Source organism: Leptonotus elevatus, chromosome 5 (genome assembly GCF_054856555.1).
Source record: "Leptonotus elevatus isolate MCC_2025b chromosome 5, RoL_Lele_1.0, whole genome shotgun sequence".
NCBI classification, from domain to species: Eukaryota; Metazoa; Chordata; class Actinopteri; order Syngnathiformes; family Syngnathidae; genus Leptonotus; species Leptonotus elevatus.
The window spans coordinates 22781738-22801814 of NC_141243.1; the positions used below are offsets into that span (position 1 = coordinate 22781738).

The 20077-nt window shown below is 44.8% G+C and overlaps 21 non-coding genes across 21 annotated transcripts; all 21 read left to right on the forward strand.

Annotated features, from left to right (window-relative positions):
* Positions 1–127: 127 nt before the first annotated feature.
* trnag-gcc (transfer RNA glycine (anticodon GCC)) lies at positions 128–198 on the forward strand. The gene has a single exon. It is a non-coding gene; the product is annotated as a tRNA-Gly (tRNA).
* Positions 199–584: 386 nt separating this feature from the next.
* On the forward strand, positions 585–655 carry trnag-ccc (transfer RNA glycine (anticodon CCC)). The gene has a single exon. It is a non-coding gene; the product is annotated as a tRNA-Gly (tRNA).
* Positions 656–1280: 625 nt separating this feature from the next.
* trnag-gcc (transfer RNA glycine (anticodon GCC)) lies at positions 1281–1351 on the forward strand. Its single transcript has one exon. It is a non-coding gene; the product is annotated as a tRNA-Gly (tRNA).
* Positions 1352–3210: 1859 nt separating this feature from the next.
* On the forward strand, positions 3211–3281 carry trnag-gcc (transfer RNA glycine (anticodon GCC)). The gene has a single exon. It is a non-coding gene; the product is annotated as a tRNA-Gly (tRNA).
* Positions 3282–3667: 386 nt separating this feature from the next.
* Positions 3668–3738, forward strand: trnag-ccc (transfer RNA glycine (anticodon CCC)). The gene has a single exon. It is a non-coding gene; the product is annotated as a tRNA-Gly (tRNA).
* A 625-nt stretch (positions 3739–4363) lies between these two features.
* trnag-gcc (transfer RNA glycine (anticodon GCC)) lies at positions 4364–4434 on the forward strand. The gene has a single exon. It is a non-coding gene; the product is annotated as a tRNA-Gly (tRNA).
* Positions 4435–6292: 1858 nt separating this feature from the next.
* trnag-gcc (transfer RNA glycine (anticodon GCC)) lies at positions 6293–6363 on the forward strand. Its single transcript has one exon. It is a non-coding gene; the product is annotated as a tRNA-Gly (tRNA).
* A 386-nt stretch (positions 6364–6749) lies between these two features.
* trnag-ccc (transfer RNA glycine (anticodon CCC)) lies at positions 6750–6820 on the forward strand. Its single transcript has one exon. It is a non-coding gene; the product is annotated as a tRNA-Gly (tRNA).
* A 625-nt stretch (positions 6821–7445) lies between these two features.
* On the forward strand, positions 7446–7516 carry trnag-gcc (transfer RNA glycine (anticodon GCC)). The gene has a single exon. It is a non-coding gene; the product is annotated as a tRNA-Gly (tRNA).
* Positions 7517–9380: 1864 nt separating this feature from the next.
* Positions 9381–9451, forward strand: trnag-gcc (transfer RNA glycine (anticodon GCC)). The gene has a single exon. It is a non-coding gene; the product is annotated as a tRNA-Gly (tRNA).
* Positions 9452–9837: 386 nt separating this feature from the next.
* On the forward strand, positions 9838–9908 carry trnag-ccc (transfer RNA glycine (anticodon CCC)). Its single transcript has one exon. It is a non-coding gene; the product is annotated as a tRNA-Gly (tRNA).
* Positions 9909–10534: 626 nt separating this feature from the next.
* trnag-gcc (transfer RNA glycine (anticodon GCC)) lies at positions 10535–10605 on the forward strand. The gene has a single exon. It is a non-coding gene; the product is annotated as a tRNA-Gly (tRNA).
* A 1859-nt stretch (positions 10606–12464) lies between these two features.
* On the forward strand, positions 12465–12535 carry trnag-gcc (transfer RNA glycine (anticodon GCC)). The gene has a single exon. It is a non-coding gene; the product is annotated as a tRNA-Gly (tRNA).
* A 386-nt stretch (positions 12536–12921) lies between these two features.
* On the forward strand, positions 12922–12992 carry trnag-ccc (transfer RNA glycine (anticodon CCC)). The gene has a single exon. It is a non-coding gene; the product is annotated as a tRNA-Gly (tRNA).
* Positions 12993–13617: 625 nt separating this feature from the next.
* trnag-gcc (transfer RNA glycine (anticodon GCC)) lies at positions 13618–13688 on the forward strand. The gene has a single exon. It is a non-coding gene; the product is annotated as a tRNA-Gly (tRNA).
* Positions 13689–15546: 1858 nt separating this feature from the next.
* On the forward strand, positions 15547–15617 carry trnag-gcc (transfer RNA glycine (anticodon GCC)). Its single transcript has one exon. It is a non-coding gene; the product is annotated as a tRNA-Gly (tRNA).
* A 386-nt stretch (positions 15618–16003) lies between these two features.
* On the forward strand, positions 16004–16074 carry trnag-ccc (transfer RNA glycine (anticodon CCC)). Its single transcript has one exon. It is a non-coding gene; the product is annotated as a tRNA-Gly (tRNA).
* Positions 16075–16699: 625 nt separating this feature from the next.
* Positions 16700–16770, forward strand: trnag-gcc (transfer RNA glycine (anticodon GCC)). The gene has a single exon. It is a non-coding gene; the product is annotated as a tRNA-Gly (tRNA).
* Positions 16771–18631: 1861 nt separating this feature from the next.
* Positions 18632–18702, forward strand: trnag-gcc (transfer RNA glycine (anticodon GCC)). Its single transcript has one exon. It is a non-coding gene; the product is annotated as a tRNA-Gly (tRNA).
* Positions 18703–19088: 386 nt separating this feature from the next.
* On the forward strand, positions 19089–19159 carry trnag-ccc (transfer RNA glycine (anticodon CCC)). The gene has a single exon. It is a non-coding gene; the product is annotated as a tRNA-Gly (tRNA).
* A 625-nt stretch (positions 19160–19784) lies between these two features.
* Positions 19785–19855, forward strand: trnag-gcc (transfer RNA glycine (anticodon GCC)). The gene has a single exon. It is a non-coding gene; the product is annotated as a tRNA-Gly (tRNA).
* Positions 19856–20077: the final 222 nt, after the last annotated feature.

Genomic DNA, 20077 nt, shown 5'->3' on the forward strand with positions numbered 1-20077 from the left:
CGGAGCGCCCTCACAGGACAACAAAACCCCGTTTCCGTCAATCATCACTACTCACGAACAAGGTTAAGTCCTGGAACTGTCACTGACAGACGACCCATTTTTTTTTATGATCAGCAAACACCATTAAGCATTGGTAGTTCAGTGGTTGAATTCTCGCTTGCCATGTGAGAGGCCCGGGTTCGATTCCCGGCCAATGCAGTTTAGATTTAGTCAAGTGACAGCAGCTTAGTAGGAATTTGTTCAATTCTGCTCCTGCAATGAATGTAATCGCGAATGCAATGTATGGTTATCGCCGAGTGAAGTTACTGCAATATATCAGAGGTGGCTTCTTTATTGATTTTTCAATGTAACATTGTCAACCGTTATCTCCAAGTGTTGTTACCGCAAAGGATCGTTATCACATTATACAGTTCCTTAACATTATTGCAGTGTTGGTATCACAATATATCATTATTGTTATTATTATATATTATTATTGCAATACACACATTGTAACAATAGTCCAAGAACAGTAGAATGACATGTCCCTTCAAAAATGTTTTACCTTGGTGGAGGTTTGACAGACTGTTGACTAAGAGCAATAAGCATTGGTTGTTCAGTGGTAGAATTCTCGCTTCCCGTGTGAGAGGCCCGGGTTCGATTCCCGGCCAATGCAGTCTATCTTATGTAGCGATAATTGATGTTGTCTTTTGGACGAACGAGCAATTTGATCAGCGCTTGAGGAAGTCGTAATTCCCTCAATCGCCTATAGGGGCACCACGTTATGTTTACTTTCAGTTTTGGAGAAACGCAACGAATAAAATCTAAATCCTCATTTATTTATTCATAATCTGATGTCGCCACATTCGATGTTCGTGGTTCTTTGTATTACTAAAATAATAAAAAAGTTGAAAAATGGCTGGAATGTACTGACCGGGATTCCAACGGACCTTTGGTTAATTTTGTTTATGGTTTTTCAAGCAAACTTGGCAGGGGTGGAGATTGAGCTTTCCGATAAAATACTTTGGTGCCATAAACCTGTGGTTCTGGCTGGTGAAAAGCAAACATTCACATCCTGGTGACATGGCCGGTGGTTGACTTCAAAAGGGTGTAATCTCTGTTGGGCTGTCTCTGGCTTAGGTAGAAAGGGGGAGAGCGGAGACCTCTCAGCCCCACCCCAGGTTGACCTTGCGCATATTTCTAAGAGTGAAATGTTGAGTGAAGGGAGAAAAAAAATGAGGGTGACTGGCAATGGTCGTTACACTTTACACAGGTACAACCCATTGGGTAAACAGAATTAAGCATTGGTAGTTCAATGGTAGAATTCTTGCTTGCCATGTGGGAGGCCCGGGTTCGATTCCCGGCCAATGCACGACTTCTCGTAATCAATTGTTATTATTATGGATTGTGATCCCAACGTGTAGTTATTTACCATCATTGTTTTCTCGTTATCATACCCCCTCAAGCAAAAGTCTCATATCAGCGTGACACATGTCTAAGATAGACTTTTCTATTGTTTTTCGTTTATGAACTATCGTGTGATGATTTTGGCTTATTCTATTTGTGTCATCCTGTAAAATTGCACTCTACATTCCAAAAAATGGCATGTTACCGGCCACTCAAATCTTTTATCTTCCTCGAGGTCTTTAGCCTAATCATGAAAGAGAAGGAACCATTGGTAGTTCAGTGGTAGAATTCTTGCATTCCATGCGAGAGGCCCGGGTTCGATTCCTGGCAAATGCAGCTTTGATTTAGTAATTCAACAGCATCTTAGTATGATATTGTTCAAATCTGTTCCTGCAATTAATGTAATCGTGATTGCAATGTATGGTGAAGTGAAGTTAGTACAGTATATCAGAGGTGGCTTCCATTTTTTTTTCTCATTGTAACATTGTCAACCGTTCGATCTGGAACGTTACTTCAGTCCCGAAAATATGACAGCAACTGTCAAAAAACCCTTGTTAAATAATCTGCCAGGCTGCCACACAAGACGAAAACAAACTACTAATGTCAGCTTTACATACACAACAAGTCACCAAAAAGCGGGGGAAGCATTTAGGCGAAGCGATCGCATGTAGTCAATTTAGCACAAACGCGCACGGAGGACGCATTTGGAGCGATGGGAGGACACTGACCCTCCGTTGACCCTGATACTGACTGTTGTTTGTGCTTATGCACCGAGCAGCTCAGAGAGAGTACCCAACCTTTCTGGAGTCCTTGGAAGGTATGCTGGAGAGCGCTCCCCCTGGGGACTCCCTCGTTCTGCTGGGGGACTTCAACGCTCACGTGGGTAATGACAGTGAGACCTGGAGGGGCGTGATTGGGAGGAACGGACCTCCCGATCAAAACCCAAGCGGTGTTTTGTTATTGGACTTCTGTGCTCGCCACGGACTGACCATAATGAACACCATGTTTAAACACAATGGTGTCCATATGTGCACTTGGCACCAGGACACTCTAGGCCGCAGTTCGATGATCGACTTTGTAGTATAGACGTAAAGTATATGTCTATTGTTCCGGCTGACGTGACCCTCATGTATAAAGGAGGAGCGTCGCCGGAAACGTGTCTCTCAGAACCTTCTAGCGCAAACCAATACGAGTGTCCTGAGTGACAAGCAAGCCTGGCAGTTGTTTGGGACTCAGAACCATAGTTACATACGTAACTTTCGTTCTATTTCGTCCCTCCCGGCCGCCAGGTGGCGCTGCTGAAAAAGTAAGGAACGCCGAATACAAGCGATGTCACGAAGACCCGGGAAAGTGTACCTCATAGAGGGGCCTCCGCCGGACCTCGAACCACATCCAGTGGATTAGGAGAGGTGACATCCAAGCTGTAGAATCTGGAGAACGCACAAGGAGACGACCAGGAAGCAGCCTCCAATGACACTCCTTTCAGAACTTCCGATGATGTAGCCACACCACTGGTGGAGTGACTGCGCACCCCAGGAGGAGGGGGACGACCAGGGACCCGGTACGACTGCTGAATCACCTCCCCGATCCAACGTGAGAGCCGTTGCTTGGATACAGCAGCCCCTTCGTTCGGGCTGTTGTAAGCCACAAAAAGCTGGGTGGATGCGTGGAAACCTGCCGTAGCATCCAAATAAGAGCGGAGCGCCCTCACAGGACAACAAAACCCCGTTTCCGTCAATCATCACTACTCACGAACAAGGTTAAGTCCTGGAACTGTCACTGACAGACGACCCATTTTTTTTTATGATCAGCAAACACCATTAAGCATTGGTAGTTCAGTGGTTGAATTCTCGCTTGCCATGTGAGAGGCCCGGGTTCGATTCCCGGCCAATGCAGTTTAGATTTAGTCAAGTGACAGCAGCTTAGTAGGAATTTGTTCAATTCTGCTCCTGCAATGAATGTAATCGCGAATGCAATGTATGGTTATCGCCGAGTGAAGTTACTGCAATATATCAGAGGTGGCTTCTTTATTGATTTTTCAATGTAACATTGTCAACCGTTATCTCCAAGTGTTGTTACCACAAAGGATCGTTATCACATTATACAGTTCCTTAACATTATTGCAGTGTTGGTATCACAATATATCATTATTGTTATTATTATATATTATTATTGCAATACACACATTGTAACAATAGTCCAAGAACAGTAGAATGACATGTCCCTTCAAAAATGTTTTACCTTGGTGGAGGTTTGACAGACTGTTGACTAAGAGCAATAAGCATTGGTTGTTCAGTGGTAGAATTCTCGCTTCCCATGTGAGAGGCCCGGGTTCGATTCCCGGCCAATGCAGTCTATCTTATGTAGCGATAATTGATGTTGTCTTTTGGACGAACGAGCAATTTGATCAGCGCTTGAGGAAGTCGTAATTCCCTCAATCGCCTATAGGGGCACCACGTTATGTTTACTTTCAGTTTTGGAGAAACGCAACGAATAAAATCTAAATCCTCATTTATTTATTCATAATCTGATGTCGCCACATTCGATGTTCGTGGTTCTTTGTATTACTAAAATAATAAAAAAGTTGAAAAATGGCTGGAATGTACTGACCGGGATTCCAACGGACCTTTGGTTAATTTTGTTTATGGTTTTTCAAGCAAACTTGGCAGGGGTGGAGATTGAGCTTTCCGATAAAATACTTTGGTGCCATAAACCTGTGGTTCTGGCTGGTGAAAAGCAAACATTCACATCCTGGTGACATGGCCGGTGGTTGACTTCAAAAGGGTGTAATCTCTGTTGGGCTGTCTCTGGCTTAGGTAGAAAGGGGGAGAGCGGAGACCTCTCAGCCCCACCCCAGGTTGACCTTGCGCATATTTCTAAGAGTGAAATGTTGAGTGAAGGGAGAAAAAAAATGAGGGTGACTGGCAATGGTCGTTACACTTTACACAGGTACAACCCATTGGGTAAACAGAATTAAGCATTGGTAGTTCAATGGTAGAATTCTCTTTTGCCATGTGGGAGGCCCGGGTTCGATTCCCGGCCAATGCACAACTTCTCGTAATCAATTGTTATTATTATGGATTGTGATCCCAACGTGTAGTTAATTACCATCATTGTTTTCTCGTTATCATACCCCCTCAAGCAAAAGTCTCATATCAGCGTGACACATGTCTAAGATAGACTTTTCTATTGTTTTTCGTTTATGAACTATCGTGTGATGATTTTGGCTTATTCTATTTGTGTCATCCTGTAAAATTGCACTCTACATTCCAAAAAATGGCATGTTACCGGCCACTCAAATCTTTTATCTTCCTCGAGGTCTTTAGCCTAATCATGAAAGAGAAGGAAGCATTGGTAGTTCAGTGGTAGAATTCTTACATTCCATGCGAGAGGCCCGGGTTCGATTCCTGGCAAATGCAGCTTCGATTTAGTAATTCAACAGCATCTTAGTATGATATTGTTCAAATCTGTTCCTGCAATTAATGTAATTGTGATTGCAATGTATGGTGAAGTGAAGTTAGTACAGTATATCAGAGGTGGCTTCCGTTTTTTTTCTCATTGTAACATTGTCAACCGTTCGATCTGGAACGTTACTTCAGTCCCGAAAATATGACAGCAACTGTCAAAAAACCCTTGTTAAATAATCTGCCAGGCTGCCACACAAGACGAAAACAAACTACTAATGTCAGCTTTACATACACAACAAGTCACCAAAAAGCGGGGGAAGCATTTAGGCGAAACGATCGCATATAGTCAATTTAGCACAAACGCGCACGGAGGACGCATTTGGAGCGATGGGAGGACACTGACCCTCCGTTGACCCTGATACTGACTGTTGTTTGTGCTTATGCACCGAGCAGCTCAGAGAGTGTACCCAACCTTTCTGGAGTCCTTGGAAGGTATGCTGGAGAGCGCTCCCCCTGGGGACTCCCTCGTTCTGCTGGGGGACTTCAACGCTCACGTGGGTAATGACAGTGAGACCTGGAGGGGCGTGATTGGGAGGAACGGACATCCCGATCTAAACCCAAGCGGTGTTTTGTTATTGGACTTCTGTGCTCGCCACGGACTGACCATAATGAACACCATGTTTAAACACAATGGTGTCCATATGTGCACTTGGCACCAGGACACTCTAGGCCGCAGTTCGATGATCGACTTTGTAGTATAGACGTAAAGTATATGTCTATTGTTCCGGCTGACGTGACCCTCATGTATAAAGGAGGAGCGTCGCCGGAAACGTGTCTCTCAGAACCTTCTAGCGCAAACCAATACGCGTGTCCTGAGTGACAAGCAAGCCTGGCAGTTGTTTGGGACTCAGAACCATAGTTACATACGTAACTTTCGTTCTATTTCGTCCCTCCCGGCCGCCAGGTGGCGCTGCTGAAAAAGGAAGGAACGCCGAATACAAGCGATGTCACGAAGACCCGGGAAAGTGTACCTCATAGAGGGGCCTCCGCCGGACCTCGAACCACATCCAGTGGATTAGGAGAGGTGACATCCAAGCTGTAGAATCTGGAGAACGTGCAAGGAGACGACCAGGAAGCAGCCTCCAATGACACTCCTTTCAGAACTTCCGATGATGTAGCCACACCCCTGGTGGAGTGACTGCGCACCCCAGGAGGAGGGGGACGACCAGGGACCTGGTACGACTGCTGAATCACCTCCCCGATCCAACGTGAGAGGCGTTGCTTGGATACAGCAGCCCCTTCGTTCGGGCTGTTGTAAGCCACAAAAAGCTGGGTGGATGCGCGGAAACCTGCCGTAGCATCCAAATAGGAGCGGAGCGCCCTCACAGGACAACAAAACCCCGTTTCCGTCAATCATCACTACTCACGAACAAGGTTAAGTCCTGGAACTGTCACTGACAGACGACCCATTTTTTTTTATGATCAGCAAACACCATTAAGCATTGGTAGTTCAGTGGTTGAATTCTCGCTTGCCATGTGAGAGGCCCGGGTTCGATTCCCGGCCAATGCAGTTTAGATTTAGTCAAGTGACAGCAGCTTAGTAGGAATTTGTTCAATTCTGCTCCTGCAATGAATGTAATCGCGAATGCAATGTATGGTTATCGCCGAGTGAAGTTACTGCAATATATCAGAGGTGGCTTCTTTATTGATTTTTCAATGTAACATTGTCAACCGTTATCTCCAAGTGTTGTTACCGCAAAGGATCGTTATCACATTATACAGTTCCTTAACATTATTGCAGTGTTGGTATCACAATATATCATTATTGTTATTATTATATATTATTATTGCAATACACACATTGTAACAATAGTCCAAGAACAGTAGAATGACATGTCCCTTCAAAAATGTTTTACCTTGGTGGAGGTTTGACAGACTGTTGACTAAGAGCAATAAGCATTGGTTGTTCAGTGGTAGAATTCTCGCTTCCCATGTGAGAGGCCCGGGTTCGATTCCCGGCCAATGCAGTCTATCTTATGTAGCGATAATTGATGTTGTCTTTTGGACGAACGAGCAATTTGATCAGCGCTTGAGGAAGTCGTAATTCCCTCAATCGCCTATAGGGGCACCACGTTATGTTTACTTTCAGTTTTGGAGAAACGCAACGAATAAAATCTAAATCCTCATTTATTTATTCATAATCTGAAGTCGCCACATTCGATGTTCGTGGTTCTTTGTATTACTAAAATAATAAAAAAGTTGAAAAATGGCTGGAATGTACTGACCGGGATTCCAACGGACCTTCGGTTAATTTTGTTTATGGTGTTTCAAGCAAACTTGGCAGGGGTGTAGATTGAGCTTTCCGATAAAATACTTTGGTGCCATAAACCTGTGGTTCTGGCTGGTGAAAAGCAAACATTCACATCCTGGTGACATGGCCGGTGGTTGACTTCAAAAGGGTGTAATCTCTGTTGGGCTGTCTCTGGCTTAGGTAGAAAGGGGGAGAGCGGAGACCTCTCAGCCCCACCCCAGGTTGACCTTGCGCATATTTCTAAGAGTGAAATGTTGAGTGAAGGGAGAAAAAAAATGAGGGTGACTGGCAATGGTCGTTACACTTTACACAGGTACAACCCATTGGGTAAACAGAATTAAGCATTGGTAGTTCAATGGTAGAATTCTCTTTTGCCATGTGGGAGGCCCGGGTTCGATTCCCGGCCAATGCACAACTTCTCGTAATCAATTGTTATTATTATGGATTGTGATCCCAACGTGTAGTTATTTACCATCATTGTTTTCTCGTTATCATACCCCCTCAAGCAAAAGTCTCATATCAGCGTGACACATGTCTAAGATAGACTTTTCTATTGTTTTTCGTTTATGAACTATCGTGTGATGATTTTGGCTTATTCTATTTGTGTCATCCTGTAAAATTGCACTCTACATTCCAAAAAATGGCATGTTACCGGCCACTCAAATCTTTTATCTTCCTCGAGGTCTTTAGCCTAATCATGAAAGAGAAGGAAGCATTGGTAGTTCAGTGGTAGAATTCTTGCATTCCATGCGAGAGGCCAGGGTTCGGTTCCTGGCAAATGCAGCTTAGATTTAGTAATTCAACAGCATCTTAGTATGATATTGTTCAAATCTGTTCCTGCAATTAATGTAATTGTGATTGCAATGTATGGTGAAGTGAAGTTAGTACAGTATATCAGAGGTGGCTTCCATTTTTTTTTCTCATTGTAACATTGTCAACCGTTCGATCTGGAACGTTACTTCAGTCCCGAAAATATGACAGCAACTGTCAAACAACCCTTGTTAAATAATCTGCCAGGCTGCCACACAAGACGAAAACAAACTACTAATGTCAGCTTTACATACACAACAAGCCACCAAAAAGCGGGGGAAGCATTTAGGCGAAGCGATCGCATATAGTCAATTTAGCACAAACGCGCACGGAGGACGCATTTGGAGCGATGGGAGGACACTGACCCTCCGTTGACCCTGATACTGACTGTTGTTTGTGCTTATGCACCGAACAGCAGCTCAGAGAGAGTACCCAACCTTTCTGGAGTCCTTGGAAGGTATGCTGGAGAGCGCTCCCCCTGGGGACTCCCTCGTTCTGCTGGGGGACTTCAACGCTCACGTGGGTAATGACAGTGAGACCTGGAGGGGCGTGATTGGGAGGAACGGACCTCCCGATCAAAACCCAAGCGGTGTTTTGTTATTGGACTTCTGTGCTCGCCACGGACTGACCATAATGAACACCATGTTTAAACACAATGGTGTCCATATGTGCACTTGGCACCAGGAATCCCTAGGCCGCAGTTCGATGATCGATTTTGTAGTATAGACGTAAAGTATACGTCTATTGTTCCGGCTGACGTGACCCTCATGTATAAAGGAGGAGCGTCGCCGGAAACGTGTCTCTCAGAACCTTCTAGCGCAAACCAATACGAGTGTCCTGAGTGACAAGCAAGCCTGGCAGTTGTTTGGGACTCATAGAACCATAGTTACATACGTAACTTTCGTTCTATTTCGTCCCTCCCGGCCGCCAGGTGGCGCTGCTGAAAAAGTAAGGAACGCCGAATACAAGCGATGTCACGAAGACCCGGGAAAGTGTACCTCATAGAGGGGCCTCCGCCGGACCTCGAACCACATCCAGTGGATTAGGAGAGGTGACATCCAAGCTGTAGAATCTGGAGAACGTGCAAGGAGACGACCAGGAAGCAGCCTCCAATGACACTCCTTTCAGAACTTCCGATGATGTAGCCACACCCCTGGTGGAGTGACTGCGCACCCCAGGAGGAGGGGGACGACCAGGGACCCGGTACGACTGCTGAATCACCTCCCCGATCCAACGTGAGAGCCGTTGCTTGGATACAGCAGCCCCTTCATTCGGGCTGTTGTAAGCCACAAAAAGCTGGGTGGATGCGCGGAAACCTGCCGTAGCATCCAAATAAGAGCGGAGCGCCCTCACAGGACAACAAAACCCCGTTTCCGTCAATCATCACTACTCACGAACAAGGTTAAGTCCTGGAACTGTCACTGACAGACGACCCATTTTTTTTTATGATCAGCAAACACCATTAAGCATTGGTAGTTCAGTGGTTGAATTCTCGCTTGCCATGTGAGAGGCCCGGGTTCGATTCCCGGCCAATGCAGTTTAGATTTAGTCAAGTGACAGCAGCTTAGTAGGAATTTGTTCAATTCTGCTCCTGCAATGAATGTAATCGCGAATGCAATGTATGGTTATCGCCGAGTGAAGTTACTGCAATATATCAGAGGTGGCTTCTTTATTGATTTTTCAATGTAACATTGTCAACCGTTATCTCCAAGTGTTGTTACCGCAAAGGATCGTTATCACATTATACAGTTCCTTAACATTATTGCAGTGTTGGTATCACAATATATCATTATTGTTATTATTATATATTATTATTGCAATACACACATTGTAACAATAGTCCAAGAACAGTAGAATGACATGTCCCTTCAAAAATGTTTTACCTTGGTGGAGGTTTGACAGACTGTTGACTAAGAGCAATAAGCATTGGTTGTTCAGTGGTAGAATTCTCGCTTCCCATGTGAGAGGCCCGGGTTCGATTCCCGGCCAATGCAGTCTATCTTATGTAGCGATAATTGATGTTGTCTTTTGGACGAACGAGCAATTTGATCAGCGCTTGAGGAAGTCGTAATTCCCTCAATCGCCTATAGGGGCACCACGTTATGTTTACTTTCAGTTTTGGAGAAACGCAACGAATAAAATCTAAATCCTCATTTATTTATTCATAATCTGATGTCGCCCACATTCGATGTTCGTGGTTCTTTGTATTACTAAAATAATAAAAAAGTTGAAAAATGGCTGGAATGTACTGACCGGGATTCCAACGGACCTTTGGTTAATTTTGTTTATGGTTTTTCAAGCAAACTTGGCAGGGGTGGAGATTGAGCTTTCCGATAAAATACTTTGGTGCCATAAACCTGTGGTTCTGGCTGGTGAAAAGCAAACATTCACATCCTGGTGACATGGCCGGTGGTTGACTTCAAAAGGGTGTAATCTCTGTTGGGCTGTCTCTGGCTTAGGTAGAAAGGGGGAGAGCGGAGACCTCTCAGCCCCACCCCAGGTTGACCTTGCGCATATTTCTAAGAGTGAAATGTTGAGTGAAGGGAGAAAAAAAATGAGGGTGACTGGCAATGGTCGTTACACTTTACACAGGTACAACCCATTGGGTAAACAGAATTAAGCATTGGTAGTTCAATGGTAGAATTCTTGCTTGCCATGTGGGAGGCCCGGGTTCGATTCCCGGCCAATGCACGACTTCTCGTAATCAATTGTTATTATTATGGATTGTGATCCCAACGTGTAGTTATTTACCATCATTGTTTTCTCGTTATCATACCCCCTCAAGCAAAAGTCTCATATCAGCGTGACACATGTCTAAGATAGACTTTTCTATTGTTTTTCGTTTATGAACTATCGTGTGATGATTTTGGCTTATTCTATTTGTGTCATCCTGTAAAATTGCACTCTACATTCCAAAAAATGGCATGTTACCGGCCACTCAAATCTTTTATCTTCCTCGAGGTCTTTAGCCTAATCATGAAAGAGAAGGAACCATTGGTAGTTCAGTGGTAGAATTCTTGCATTCCATGCGAGAGGCCCGGGTTCGATTCCTGGCAAATGCAGCTTTGATTTAGTAATTCAACAGCATCTTAGTATGATATTGTTCAAATCTGTTCCTGCAATTAATGTAATCGTGATTGCAATGTATGGTGAAGTGAAGTTAGTACAGTATATCAGAGGTGGCTTCCATTTTTTTTTCTCATTGTAACATTGTCAACCGTTCGATCTGGAACGTTACTTCAGTCCCGAAAATATGACAGCAACTGTCAAAAAACCCTTGTTAAATAATCTGCCAGGCTGCCACACAAGACGAAAACAAACTACTAATGTCAGCTTTACATACACAACAAGTCACCAAAAAGCGGGGGAAGCATTTAGGCGAAGCGATCGCATGTAGTCAATTTAGCACAAACGCGCACGGAGGACGCATTTGGAGCGATGGGAGGACACTGACCCTCCGTTGACCCTGATACTGACTGTTGTTTGTGCTTATGCACCGAGCAGCTCAGAGAGAGTACCCAACCTTTCTGGAGTCCTTGGAAGGTATGCTGGAGAGCGCTCCCCCTGGGGACTCCCTCGTTCTGCTGGGGGACTTCAACGCTCACGTGGGTAATGACAGTGAGACCTGGAGGGGCGTGATTGGGAGGAACGGACCTCCCGATCAAAACCCAAGCGGTGTTTTGTTATTGGACTTCTGTGCTCGCCACGGACTGACCATAATGAACACCATGTTTAAACACAATGGTGTCCATATGTGCACTTGGCACCAGGACACTCTAGGCCGCAGTTCGATGATCGACTTTGTAGTATAGACGTAAAGTATATGTCTATTGTTCCGGCTGACGTGACCCTCATGTATAAAGGAGGAGCGTCGCCGGAAACGTGTCTCTCAGAACCTTCTAGCGCAAACCAATACGAGTGTCCTGAGTGACAAGCAAGCCTGGCAGTTGTTTGGGACTCAGAACCATAGTTACATACGTAACTTTCGTTCTATTTCGTCCCTCCCGGCCGCCAGGTGGCGCTGCTGAAAAAGTAAGGAACGCCGAATACAAGCGATGTCACGAAGACCCGGGAAAGTGTACCTCATAGAGGGGCCTCCGCCGGACCTCGAACCACATCCAGTGGATTAGGAGAGGTGACATCCAAGCTGTAGAATCTGGAGAACGCACAAGGAGACGACCAGGAAGCAGCCTCCAATGACACTCCTTTCAGAACTTCCGATGATGTAGCCACACCACTGGTGGAGTGACTGCACACCCCAGGAGGAGGGGGACGACCAGGGACCCGGTACGACTGCTGAATCACCTCCCCGATCCAACGTGAGAGCCGTTGCTTGGATACAGCAGCCCCTTCGTTCGGGCTGTTGTAAGCCACAAAAAGCTGGGTGGATGCGCGGAAACCTGCCGTAGCATCCAAATAAGAGCGGAGCGCCCTCACAGGACAACAAAACCCCGTTTCCGTCAATCATCACTACTCACGAACAAGGTTAAGTCCTGGAACTGTCACTGACAGACGACCCATTTTTTTTTATGATCAGCAAACACCATTAAGCATTGGTAGTTCAGTGGTTGAATTCTCGCTTGCCATGTGAGAGGCCCGGGTTCGATTCCCGGCCAATGCAGTTTAGATTTAGTCAAGTGACAGCAGCTTAGTAGGAATTTGTTCAATTCTGCTCCTGCAATGAATGTAATCGCGAATGCAATGTATGGTTATCGCCGAGTGAAGTTACTGCAATATATCAGAGGTGGCTTCTTTATTGATTTTTCAATGTAACATTGTCAACCGTTATCTCCAAGTGTTGTTACCACAAAGGATCGTTATCACATTATACAGTTCCCTAACATTATTGCAGTGTTGGTATCACAATATATCATTATTGTTATTATTATATATTATTATTGCAATACACACATTGTAACAATAGTCCAAGAACAGTAGAATGACATGTCCCTTCAAAAATGTTTTACCTTGGTGGAGGTTTGACAGACTGTTGACTAAGAGCAATAAGCATTGGTGTTTCAGTGGTAGAATTCTCGCTTCCCATGTGAGAGGCCCGGGTTCGATTCCCGGCCAATGCAGTCTATCTTATGTAGCGATAATTGATGTTGTCTTTTGGACGAACGAGCAATTTGATCAGCGCTTGAGGAAGTCGTAATTCCCTCAATCGCCTATAGGGGCACCACGTTATGTTTACTTTCAGTTTTGGAGAAACGCAACGAATAAAATCTAAATCCTCATTTATTTATTCATAATCTGATGTCGCCACATTCGATGTTCGTGGTTCTTTGTATTACTAAAAGAATAAAAAAGTTGAAAAATGGCTGGAATGTACTGACCGGGATTCCAACGGACCTTTGGTTAATTTTGTTTATGGTTTTTCAAGCAAACTTGGCAGGGGTGGAGATTGAGCTTTCCGATAAAATACTTTGGTGCCATAAACCTGTGGTTCTGGCTGGTGAAAAGCAAACATTCACATCCTGGTGACATGGCCGGTGGTTGACTTCAAAAGGGTGTAATCTCTGTTGGGCTGTCTCTGGCTTAGGTAGAAAGGGGGAGAGCGGAGACCTCTCAGCCCCACCCCAGGTTGACCTTGCGCATATTTCTAAGAGTGAAATGTTGAGTGAAGGGAGAAAAAAAATGAGGGTGACTGGCAATGGTCGTTACACTTTACACAGGTACAACCCATTGGGTAAACAGAATTAAGCATTGGTAGTTCAATGGTAGAATTCTCTTTTGCCATGTGGGAGGCCCGGGTTCGATTCCCGGCCAATGCACAACTTCTCGTAATCAATTGTTATTATTATGGATTGTGATCCCAACGTGTAGTTAATTACCATCATTGTTTTCTCGTTATCATACCCCATCAAGCAAAAGTCTCATATCAGCGTGACACATGTCTAAGATAGACTTTTCTATTGTTTTTCGTTTATGAACTATCGTGTGATGATTTTGGCTTATTCTATTTGTGTCATCCTGTAAAATTGCACTCTACATTCCAAAAAATGGCATGTTACCGGCCACTCAAATCTTTTATCTTCCTCGAGGTCTTTAGCCTAATCATGAAAGAGAAGGAAGCATTGGTAGTTCAGTGGTAGAATTCTTGCATTCCATGCGAGAGGCCCGGGTTCGATTCCTGGCAAATGCAGCTTTGATTTAGTAATTCAACAGCATCTTAGTATGATATTGTTCAAATCTGTTCCTGCAATTAATGTAATTGTGATTGCAATGTATGGTGAAGTGAAGTTAGTACAGTATATCAGAGGTGGCTTCCGTTTTTTTTCTCATTGTAACATTGTCAACCGTTCGATCTGGAACGTTACTTCAGTCCCGAAAATATGACAGCAACTGTCAAAAAACCCTTGTTAAATAATCTGCCAGGCTGCCACACAAGACGAAAACAAACTACTAATGTCAGCTTTACATACACAACAAGTCACCAAAAAGCGGGGGAAGCATTTAGGCGAAACGATCGCATATAGTCAATTTAGCACAAACGCGCACGGAGGACGCATTTGGAGCGATGGGAGGACACTGACCCTCCGTTGACCCTGATACTGACTGTTGTTTGTGCTTATGCACCGAGCAGCTCAGAGAGTGTACCCAACCTTTCTGGAGTCCTTGGAAGGTATGCTGGAGAGCGCTCCCCCTGGGGACTCCCTCGTTCTGCTGGGGGACTTCAACGCTCACGTGGGTAATGACAGTGAGACCTGGAGGGGCGTGATTGGGAGGAACGGACCTCCCGATCTAAACCCAAGCGGTGTTTTGTTATTGGACTTCTGTGCTCGCCACGGACTGACCATAATGAACACCATGTTTAAACACAATGGTGTCCATATGTGCACTTGGCACCAGGACACTCTAGGCCGCAGTTCGATGATCGACTTTGTAGTATAGACGTAAAGTATATGTCTATTGTTCCGGCTGACGTGACCCTCATGTATAAAGGAGGAGCGTCGCCGGAAACGTGTCTCTCAGAACCTTCTAGCGCAAACCAATACGAGTGTCCTGAGTGACAAGCAAGCCTGGCAGTTGTTTGGGACTCAGAACCATAGTTACATACGTAACTTTCGTTCTATTTCGTCCCTCCCGGCCGCCAGGTGGCGCTGCTGAAAAAGGAAGGAACGCCGAATACAAGCGATGTCACGAAGACCCGGGAAAGTGTACCTCATAGAGGGGCCTCCGCCGGACCTCGAACCACATCCAGTGGATTAGGAGAGGTGACATCCAAGCTGTAGAATCTGGAGAACGTGCAAGGAGACGACCAGGAAGCAGCCTCCAATGACACTCCTTTCAGAACTTCCGATGATGTAGCCACACCCCTGGTGGAGTGACTGCGCACCCCAGGAGGAGGGGGACGACCAGGGACCTGGTACGACTGCTGAATCACCTCCCCGATCCAACGTGAGAGGCGTTGCTTGGATACAGCAGCCCCTTCGTTCGGGCTGTTGTAAGCCACAAAAAGCTGGGTGGATGCGCGGAAACCTGCCGTAGCATCCAAATAGGAGCGGAGCGCCCTCACAGGACAACAAAACCCCGTTTCCGTCAATCATCACTACTCACGAACAAGGTTAAGTCCTGGAACTGTCACTGACAGACGACCCATTTTTTTTTATGATCAGCAAACACCATTAAGCATTGGTAGTTCAGTGGTTGAATTCTCGCTTGCCATGTGAGAGGCCCGGGTTCGATTCCCGGCCAATGCAGTTTAGATTTAATCAAGTGACAGCAGCTTAGTAGGAATTTGTTCAATTCTGCTCCTGCAATGAATGTAATCGCGAATGCAATGTATGGTTATCGCCGAGTGAAGTTACTGCAATATATCAGAGGTGGCTTCTTTATTGATTTTTCAATGTAACATTGTCAACCGTTATCTCCAAGTGTTGTTACCGCAAAGGATCGTTATCACATTATACAGTTCCTTAACATTATTGCAGTGTTGGTATCACAATATATCATTATTGTTATTATTATATATTATTATTGCAATACACACATTGTAACAATAGTCCAAGAACAGTAGAATGACATGTCCCTTCAAAAATGTTTTACCTTGGTGGAGGTTTGACAGACTGTTGACTAAGAGCAATAAGCATTGGTTGTTCAGTGGTAGAATTCTCGCTTCCCATGTGAGAGGCCCGGGTTCGATTCCCGGCCAATGCAGTCTATCTTATGTAGCGATAGTTGATGTTGTCTTTTGGACGAACGAGCAATTTGATCAGCGCTTGAGGAAGTCGTAATTCCCTCAATCGCCTATAGGGGCACCACGTTATGTTTACTTTCAGTTTTGGAGAAACGCAACGAATAAAATCTAAATCCTCATTTATTTATTCATAATCTGAAGTCACCACATTCGATGTTCGTGGTTCTTTGTATTACTAAAATAATAAAAAAGTTGAAAAATGGCTGGAATGTACTGACCGGGATTCCAACGGACCTTTGGTTAATTTTGTTTATGGTTTTTCAAGCAAACTTGGCAGGGGTGGAGATTGAGCTTTCCGATAAAATACTTTGGTGCCATAAACCTGTGGTTCTGGCTGGTGAAAAGCAAACATTCACATCCTGGTGACATGGCCGGTGGTTGACTTCAAAAGGGTGTTATCTCTGTTGGGCTGTCTCTGGCTTAGGTAGAAAGGGGGAGAGCGGAGACCTCTCAGCCCCACCCCAGGTTGACCTTGCGCATATTTCTAAGAGTGAAATGTTGAGTGAAGGGAGAAAAAAAATGAGGGTGACTGGCAATAGTCGTTACACTTTACACAGGTACAACCCATTGGGTAAACAGAATTAAGCATTGGTAGTTCAATGGTAGAATTCTCTTTTGCCATGTGGGAGGCCCGGGTTCGATTCCCGGCCAATGCACAACTTCTCGTAATCAAATGTTATTATTATGGATTGTGATCCCAACGTGTAGTTATTTACCATCATTGTTTTCTCGTTGTCATACCCCCTCAAGCAAAAGTCTCATATCAGCGTGACACATGTCTAAGATAGACTTTTCTATTGTTTTTCGTTTATGAACTATCGTGTGATGATTTTGGCTTATTCTATTTGTGTCATCCTGTAAAATTGCACTCTACATTCCAAAAAATGGCATGTTACCGGCCACTCAAATCTTTTATCTTCCTCGAGGTCTTTAGCCTAATCATGAAAGAGAAGGAAGCATTGGTAGTTCAGTGGTAGAATTCTTGCATTCCATGCGAGAGGCCCGGGTTCGATACCTGGCAAATGCAGCTTAGATTTAGTAATTCAACAGTATCGAAGTATGATATTGTTCAAATCTGTTCCTGCAATTAATGTAATTGTGATTGCAATGTATGGTGAAGTGAAGTTAGTACAGTATATCAGAGGTGGCTTCCATTTTTTTTTCTCATTGTAACATTGTCAACCGTTCGATCTGGAACGTTACTTCAGTCCCGAAAATATGACAGCAACTGTCAAAAAACCCTTGTTAAATAATCTGCCAGGCTGCCACACAAGACGAAAACAAACTACTAATGTCAGCTTTACATACACAACAAGTCACCAAAAAGCGGGGGAAGCATTTAGGCGAAGCGATTGCATATAGTCAATTTAGCACAAACGCGCACGGAGGACGCATTTGGAGCGATGGGAGGACACTGACCCTCCGTTGACCCTGATACTGACTGTTGTTTGTGCTTATGCACCGAACAGCAGCTCAGAGAGAGTACCCAACCTTTCTGGAGACCTTGGAAGGTATGCTGGAGAGCGCTCCCCCTGGGGACTCCCTCGTTCTGCTGGGGGACTTCAACGCTCACGTGGGTAATGACAGTGAGACCTGGAGGGGCGTGATTGGGAGGAACGGACCTCCCGATCAAAACCCAAGCGGTGTTTTGTTATTGGACTTCTGTGCTCGCCACGGACTGACCATAATGAACACCATGTTTAAACACAATGGTGTCCATATGTGCACTTGGCACCAGGACACTCTAGGCCGCAGTTCGATGATCGACTTTGTAGTATAGACGTAAAGTATACGTCTATTGTTCCGGCTGACGTGACCCTCATGTATAAAGGAGCGTCGCCGGAAACGTGTCTCTCAGAACCTTCTAGCGCAAACCAATACGAGTGTCCTGAGTGACAAGCAAGCCTGGCAGTTGTTTGGGACTCATAGAACCATAGTTACATACGTAACTTTCGTTCTATTTCGTCCCTCCCGGCCGCCAGGTGGCGCTGCTGAAAAAGGAAGGAACGCCGAATACAAGCGATGTCACGAAGACCCGGGAAAGTGTACCTCATAGAGGGGCCTCCGCCGGACCTCGAACCACATCCAGTGGATTAGGAGAAGTGACATCCAAGCTGTAGAATCTGGAGAACGTGCAAGGAGACGACCAGGAAGCAGCCTCCAATGACACTCCTTTCAGAACTTCCAATGATGTAGCCACACCCCTGGTGGAGTGACTGCGCACCCCAGGAGGAGGGGGACGACCAGGGACCCGGTACGACTGCTGAATCACCTCCCCGATCCAACGTGAGAGGCGTTGCTTGGATACAGCAGCCCCTTCATTCGGGCTGTTGTAAGCCACAAAAAGCTGGGTGGATGCGCGGAAACCTGCCGTAGCATCCAAATAAGAGCGGAGCGCCCTCACAGGACAACAAAACCCCGTTTCCGTCAATCATCACTACTCACGAACAAGGTTAAGTCCTGGAACTGTCACTGACAGACGACCCATTTTTTTTTATGATCAGCAAACACCATTAAGCATTGGTAGTTCAGTGGTTGAATTCTCGCTTGCCATGTGAGAGGCCCGGGTTCGATTCCCGGCCAATGCAGTTTAGATTTAGTCAAGTGACAGCAGCTTAGTAGGAATTTGTTCAATTCTGCTCCTGCAATGAATGTAATCGCGAATGCAATGTATGGTTATCGCCGAGTGAAGTTACTGCAATATATCAGAGGTGGCTTCTTTATTGATTTTTCAATGTAACATTGTCAACCGTTATCTCCAAGTGTTGTTACCGCAAAGGATCGTTATCACATTATACAGTTCCTTAACATTATTGCAGTGTTGGTATCACAATATATCATTATTGTTATTATTATATATTATTATTGCAATACACACATTGTAACAATAGTCCAAGAACAGTAGAATGACATGTCCCTTCAAAAATGTTTTACCTTGGTGGAGGTTTGACAGACTGTTGACTAAGAGCAATAAGCATTGGTTGTTCAGTGGTAGAATTCTTGCTTCCCATGTGAGAGGCCCGGGTTCGATTCCCGGCCAATGCAGTCTATCTTATGTAGCGATAATTGATGTTGTCTTTTGGACGAACGAGCAATTTGATCAGCGCTTGAGGAAGTCGTAATTCCCTCAATCGCCTATAGGGGCACCACGTTATGTTTACTTTCAGTTTTGGAGAAACGCAACGAATAAAATCTAAATCCTCATTTATTTATTCATAATCTGAAGTCGCCACATTCGATGTTCGTGGTTCTTTGTATTACTAAAATAATAAAAAAGTTGAAAAATGGCTGGAATGTACTGACCGGGATTCCAACGGACCTTTGGTTAATTTTGTTTATGGTTTTTCAAGCAAACTTGGCAGGGGTGGAGATTGAGCTTTCCGATAAAATACTTTGGTGCCATAAACCTGTGGTTCTGGCTGGTGAAAAGCAAACATTCACATCCTGGTGACATGGCCGGTGGTTGACTTCAAAAGGGTGTAATCTCTGTTGGGCTGTCTCTGGCTTAGGTAGAAAGGGGGAGAGCGGAGACCTCTCAGCCCCACCCCAGGTTGACCTTGCGCATATTTCTAAGAGTGAAATGTTGAGTGAAGGGAGAAAAAAAATGAGGGTGACTGGCAATGGTCGTTACACTTTACACAGGTACAACCCATTGGGTAAACAGAATTAAGCATTGGTAGTTCAATGGTAGAATTCTTGCTTGCCATGTGGGAGGCCCGGGTTCGATTCCCGGCCAATGCACGACTTCTCGTAATCAATTGTTATTATTATGGATTGTGATCCCAACGTGTAGTTATTTACCATCATTGTTTTCTCGTTATCATACCCCCTCAAGCAAAAGTCTCATATCAGCGTGACACATGTCTAAGATAGACTTTTCTATTGTTTTTCGTTTATGAACTATCGTGTGATGATTTTGGCTTATTCTATTTGTGTCATCCTGTAAAATTGCACTCTACATTC